General features: G+C 41.6%; 1 long non-coding RNA gene across 1 annotated transcript; it reads right to left on the bottom strand.

Annotated features, from left to right (window-relative positions):
- Positions 1-2242: 2242 nt before the first annotated feature.
- LOC124644209 lies at positions 2243-4067 on the bottom strand. The gene is made up of 4 exons (XR_006986026.1): positions 4001-4067; positions 3623-3681; positions 3390-3499; positions 2243-2840 (listed from the first exon to the last, which is right to left on the bottom strand). It is a non-coding gene; the product is annotated as an uncharacterized LOC124644209 (long non-coding RNA).
- Positions 4068-7106: the final 3039 nt, after the last annotated feature.

The following is a 7106-nucleotide window of genomic DNA, read 5'->3' as shown; positions in this document are numbered from 1 at the left end:
ATTGCAATATGATTGTAGAGCAAACTCCCGTATAGAGACCAAAATCACCAAAATAGCAGACCAATCGCAAACCAATCGAATGTCGTTGGATGGAATACGATTGGTCTTATATAAGTAGCAGAATGCCCGATAAGGTTAAAACTGCTATTGCGATCATATTGCGATTCGATTTCTATTCAATTTTGACATTATTAACTTAGGAGAATCGGGCCCCAGAAGGTACATTTGTGTGCGTCACACACAGCTCTCGTGTTCACCACATCGGTGTAGGGCTGCCATCTCGAATTTCGCCAAACCCGGACAAAGATTTAAAAAAACCCGGACATTTGACGTAAATCGCATTTTTTCCCCGGACGGGTACTCTTACACCGAATGAGGTTAGTGTTTTGTATCATAATGCTGATAAATACGGAAATACAGTTAGGTGCTTTCTTACATGAAGTGTCCGGGTTTTCCCCGGACGTCCCCCGGACGGGGTCAAAACGAGGACAAATCCGGGGAAACCCGGACGGATGGCAGCCCTACATCGGTGGAACCTCGCCTAGTATGTACCTTTAGACGTAACTTGACAACTCTGCTCCGTACTCAGAGCCGGATTGACAATATAGCAAGTGTAGCAATTGCTACGGGCCCCGCGCATACCAAAGCTACGAAGGGCCCGTCATAACTGACTAGACATTTCTTTTTCACTGTCACAAGTTTCGAACTTTCTGATGCTTTAGTTAGTAGGTAAGGAGCCCGCGCTATTTGTGCTACAGGCTACAGGCCCCGCGTATTCTTAATCCGGAACTGTCCGTACTCCGAGCTCACACCTAAAATATTGTTTGCTATATAATAAAATCAAAAAGAATAAAAGCTGGTTGTTTAATTTTTAATTATTTGTGTCCTTACCGTCCTCTCTTTATTATAACTTTATTATCAGGCATCAATGGCCTATAGATAAAGGAAGAAAATCAAGGCCAGGTATTCCATCTACAGAATAATCCTATATTTTTGTAAACATAGAAATAAAAACCATGGATATCATTTAAAACGCAATTTTATTAATTTTCAATCAGGGAAAGGAATTTGTTTAACTATTTATGCACACAGTAAGTAAACACATGAAAGAAGTAGAAGTAACACAAAATTGTACAAAGGTACTGCTTATTTCTAATGAAATCTCTTCCAGGAGATCCTTATTTACATAATATCCTTAAAATATTTACTTATTTACATACCTTAAATAAAACTAAATCTATACGTAGTTATTTGCATTAAAAAAACAAAACTTAAAACTAGTAATTGGTGTTGGCCTAGGCATTTCTCGCACCTAGGCTGGGCGAAACAGTTGCGCTGTGACTGACCCAACAGTTGGCAACGGTGGCATTGTGATACAATGCCAGATCTATTTGGCTTCTCGATTGAGATGCCAGTGAGATTACAAACCAATTTGATGTTAATTGATTTGATTTGACTACGAGCACCATGTCGAAGGCGTGGCCTCCGCGGGCGCGGTGCATCCTATGGACTTGCGTCGCAGGGATGTTTTGTGACTTAAGGTCGCTTAGGATGTCATCCGAAGGGATTTCCTTCGGAATACGGGTAATGACAACCCGGAGAGGTTTTTCCTCAGGGATGGGAGCATGTGTGGAAAGAAATGTTCCTCGCTCTCAGCGATTTAGTTATCTCCCTATAGTCGTCTGACGTAGGGAGGACGATTTTTATACCGTTACCGGTATTGGAGGCCGATCTGTAGTTGATCTTACGATCAACACACAGCTTGGACACTTCGGTCCATTTCGCCTTGTCCTGTAAGTATACAGGCGGCGGAGGTTTGTTTTTAGGTGCGCTTTTGGGCTTAGCGGCACCTTTGGAGGGAGTGACCTGCGAGGTCGAGGGTGACGGGGCGGGGTATGCTGTAGACACAGCGGGCGGGCTAGGGAGAGGGGATGATTTCCGCGCCTTGTCATTGTTTTTATGTTTTTTCCTCTTACCTCCCTGTACGACGGTGAAGTCGTCTTCGAAGAGAGGAGGGGGATCGGAGGATTGAACACCCTCTGGGACGGGTGAGGCAGAGCGGGGGGACGAGGTTCCCATTCCCTCCGGGGAGTCATTCAAGTCAGCAGAATAATGGCCGCAAATTACCAAGTGAAATGCGGCGGTTATTAAATGACGCAAGTGCACACATTGTCTAAATAATTTAAAAAAAAAGAGACTATGGGACTAAGAACAATGGTCGACGGTGCGGAGTGCAGCTGGGCATCGACCATTGTATTGGGGATTACCGTTTCCGCTAATGCGGCGGTTTTCCCCGAAGAGACAATTATAGGCTCAACAATGGGGCGCGACACAGCTGCGCCGGCCTCTTTTGTTGAGCCGATATCGGTAACACAATAGCGCGCTAGGCGCGGGTCCTTGATATCAAGGGCGCTTATCATTTCGCCATATTTTGTGACAATGTCTTGGTCCTGGTCTCCTGGAGGAGGACCTCAAAGAAAAACTTTACCATTTCGGCCATTTTCCCGTGAGGGAAAGGGCTACCGAGCTAAGCAAGGTGGGGTCTAATTATAAAACCTATCTCCCCGGGTGGATAGGCCCAGGGATGTGTAACCCTCCCTGCCGGGTATAAGCAGGGAGGTGAGTACCTATTGGTGAGCCCTAAGCCCTAGCCAGTCTAGTGCGAAGGGTATAGAGATACCCAACCGACACCAGGTGTGTAGCTGTGAAAGCAAACCAGATGCAAGGCACGACTAGGAGATCCCCCAAGGCCGAAATCCGAGCTCCCGTCCAATTGACTGCCTTGCCCTGAAGGGGTTCGGCGGGTGTGATTGGGTCAACCTTGGGTCTCGGCTTCAATCCTGAAACAGAATAAGATCAAATTAATGGCAGGCTCGCTGTCTGAGAGTTGAAAGTTTTGATCACTTGTAAATAAAGAGATGGACAGAATACAAGGTTAGGAGAAAAAAAACTATGATAACCTTCAAAATTCAACAACACAGGTAAGAGCGCGCGCATACTACAAACTTTTAGTCGGCCGATAGTTGATTTGAGCTCATAAATCAGAAAATAGAAATGAAGATGAATGGTAGTACCTACACACTTAACAACGATTAGGTATTTGATCGACATCATCATCATCATCCTCCGAGCCTTTTTCCTATGCTGGGTCACCAGTCTAACCGGATGTAGCTGAGTACCAGTGCTTTGCAAGAAGCGACTGCCTATCTGACCTCCGCAACCCAGTTACCCGGGCAACCCAATACCCTTTGGTTAGACTGGTGTCAGACTTACTGGCTTCTGACTACCCGTAAGGACTGCCAAGGAAGTATCTGTTCGACATCAGACCAACTAAAAACTTGGTTTGATTTAAAAAAAATATTGTGTTTTCAATCAAAGATTGTAGGTACCTTTATGTTTTGTCAGTCATGCATGGTGACCTTCCACCTTCAAACATCCGGCGACGAGGCCTCAGAGTCCAGCTCAGTATGAAGTTGCAGACATCTTCACAAGGCTCGCTCTGAAAAAATATATATTTTCATTACTCATATGGGTAGGGCAGACTGCACATCAGTGGTAACTGTCATGCACCTTAACTCAATAGTAATAAGCACGATTTTCCTATAAAACTGTTACCACTGACCTGAAGTTGACTGTAGCTACTTAGTCTCACTTTCGCCACCGACTTCTAGGCTGATCATCCTGAGGACATTTTTAACCGACGTCAAAAAAATGAGGTTCTTGGATTAACTCGTATGTATCTACGTGTATCTCACGTTTGGCTGAACCGGTTTTGATTTTGAAGTCTGTACACTTAACCGACTTAAAAAAAGGAGGTTCTCGATTTGACCTAATTGTATGCGATTATCCCACTTTTGACAGAACCGATTTTTATGCGATTTTCTGCATTGTATTTATAAGATTTACTCATACCTACATAAAAAGCAGTTTTATTTCTACAACAAACAAAATTGCACCTAAAAAGTTCGAAAATAAATTAATTTGCGTGAATAGTAGGTACCATTGACAGTTCATCCTTCTTCACAAAGAAATCTCCGAATTGTAGCCGAGCCTCCGTCTTGTAGGTACGCGGCAACTTCACAAGTCTGCATCTGAAAATAATTATTGGTATCAAATAATCATCTTCAGAGTTAAAAACCCCCCTCTAGCTTACTGGTTAAAAATAAACTATTTTTCAAAACAAAAAAGAACTGTTAAATAAACACGTAACAAAAAAACACCGTTACTTTTAAATTAATTAAAATTTTAAAACATCATCCTCCGAGCCTTTTTCCCAACTATGTTGGGGTCGGCTTCTAGTCTTAGGCCGCTGCCTCGAATTTTGCGGGCAGCGGGGCGGCAGCGGCGGCGGCGCGGGAGCGGCAGGATCTTACACGTATAATCAAATGGACCGGCCCTCGAATACAGCGGCGCGGGGAGCGGGCAAAGAGCGGTGAGCTCCAGTCAAACGGTGACCGCCCGCGCCGCCGCCGCTGCCGCCCCGCTGCCCGCAAAATTCGAGGCAGCGGCCTTACCGCCTTACCGCATGTAGCTCTAGCTGAGTACCAGTGCTTAACAAGAAGCGTCTGCCCTATCTGACCCCCTCAACCCAGTTGCCGGGGCAACCCAATACCCCTTGGTTAGACTGGTGTCAGACTTACTGGCTTGTGACTACCCGTAACGACTTTTAAAATTTAAAAACACAAAACAATAAAAGATTTAAAACAACGACCGTTGCTTACCTTCATATCTCGAGATATAGTCCTTTACGTAAAAAGTTACAAATATGAACATTTTTATCCATTTTGTAAGATGCATCATGGCCGCCGATAGAAGTAACGCGCTCAATATACTCGGAAACCATTTAGATCCTTTGAGAATTTTCGAAGCTAAACCTTCGTTGTATCGTGTATTTCACCCTGAGAAAAGAAAAATATTATTAAGTACCATAGTCATAATATTTTGCCAGAAAAAACTCACGGCCAAGCGAAAAGACATCTTTAAATTATAATGTGGGACCTCTAAGCGGTGATTTTTCAGTGCACAATGTCTAGTAATTGCGGGAATTCACATAAATACAGTTACCGGCACGGATGTCGGGCTCTCGGCGGAAGAGTGGGGATCGCTTTGCGCACCCGTACGCATAAGGCAATAAGGCAGTAAATCGCTTGTGCGCAGGTGAAGGTCAGGGCCCGACATCCGTGCCGGCAACTGTACCTAGTAGAGATGGGTAACTCAGGAGTGATAGATAAAAAAGATATGTATCTTTCCGTTCTTATCACTCACTCTTTGTATCAGTTCAAATCCGAATGTATCAGTGTATCTTTAACAACTCATTCAATCCGTCGTCCGTTTGTATCTGTGTTGCACTCGCACACACAGCGTTGAGCGGCTGGCGTCACGGTTTCTCATCGGAAAGTCCAGACATCTCTTTCGCACTTCCCTACTTAGAATGTTCTGTCTCACTTTCTCGATACCGAGAATAAGTGTTTGACCATTATTTTTATTTATTTATTCGATTTACACGGCTTTAACAGCCAATTACATAAATCGTAAACTTAAATTTGAAATGAAAAATAGAAACTTAAAAATAAAAAAAAATAAACTTAAAAATATTATAAACTGATATACGAATCTATCTATCCTAAACGAATCTATCACTCTTAGTTCGTACTGATTTAGTGATACATTGGATTGAATTGAACGAAGCGAGTCACTCTGAGCAACAGTACAATGTCATTCACGGATTCGAAAGGATATAGAGATACAAAAGAGTGATACATATCCCAGTGATCAAAAGATACATATCAATCTTTTCTTTTCAATGATACGTTTTTCCCATGTCTAGTACCTAGGTACGCTTGTAGATAGGCCACGTTAAACAAAAGAAAATCACGCACTGTCTAAAAGTATTACGCACTCCATTACAACTATTAAAATTGATACAGTTTTACACTAAGAAAGCAAGTATTCTAGTAAAACTAATATTTGAAACGCATTTAAATATGTGAGAAATACAGGAATTCTTGATATAAAAATTCACTCACGTATTAGCCCCAAGTGCTGCCACCAGGTTTCGAAAAAGGAATGAGTTCGAATATAGAACAAAGAAATTGACACTAATGAACAGGAAATGAGAAGTTTGGCAACAGTGCAAACGTCGGCGCAGTACAACCCACAAGATTTCTAACTACCCTCAATTTTTTTGAGAAAAAGTAACATTTAAAAAGTATTTTTTTAAGTCCGTCCCAGACATCTTGATATTTTGCTAGGTTTTTGCCTTAAAGTTGCTTGTTCCATAGACAATAATAGGATAGTAATCATAGACTAAACTAATATAAAAACCCACTTACTAATACTATCTCGATATAAAAAAAAATTACACTTGTATTCTGTACTCTACAGAAAATACACGGACGAGTAAAAAAACTAGACCTAATGAGCAAATTCTTTTATATGATTGAAATTTCGAGCGCACCACTTGTGAAAATATAGACTCAACAATATAGAAAGTATAATGATGTATTTGATGTATGATGTATTTAGGTTAATGTTAGTAATTATTTTTAGTTATAGCTTCTTTCTTTTTTACACACTATCTGCATCTCTTGTTATTCCAACTTTCCCATAACGGGCCTGTGGAAGAAATTTCTCTTGAAATAAGCTGTGTGCCGCGGTTACACTCGACGGCGGCGATAACTCCCGTAACACTGAGTGGACTGTATTGTTTTGGAGTTATACGCGAATGTACTTGCCACAGGAACTGGTTTAAACAATAAACGAATGCGACGCTTTCATAAGACTTTTATTTATCACCACAATTGTTATCACTGGTTTTACATTAAGTTTACTTTTGTTTACACGACTTTATCAGATTACACACGATTGTAAACACTACAAGATTTATCACAGCAGTTAAGCTTATAACAATTTAAAAACACAATAGTTTGAACACAATAGAGTTAGCACAATAGAGTTTTAAACACAATGAAGTTAGAGTACAAGTTTTAAACACTAACCCTCTTATTATAAAACGCGGTATCAAATAAGTATCGGCTTTTGTACTACCTTTAATCCACCTTTAAGTACGACCTTGAAAAAACGTTATTACAAAACGCAGTTTATCG

Source organism: Helicoverpa zea, chromosome 29, assembly GCF_022581195.2.
Source record: "Helicoverpa zea isolate HzStark_Cry1AcR chromosome 29, ilHelZeax1.1, whole genome shotgun sequence".
NCBI classification, from domain to species: Eukaryota; Metazoa; Arthropoda; class Insecta; order Lepidoptera; family Noctuidae; genus Helicoverpa; species Helicoverpa zea.
This window is presented reverse-complemented; position numbering and strand designations above follow the sequence as displayed.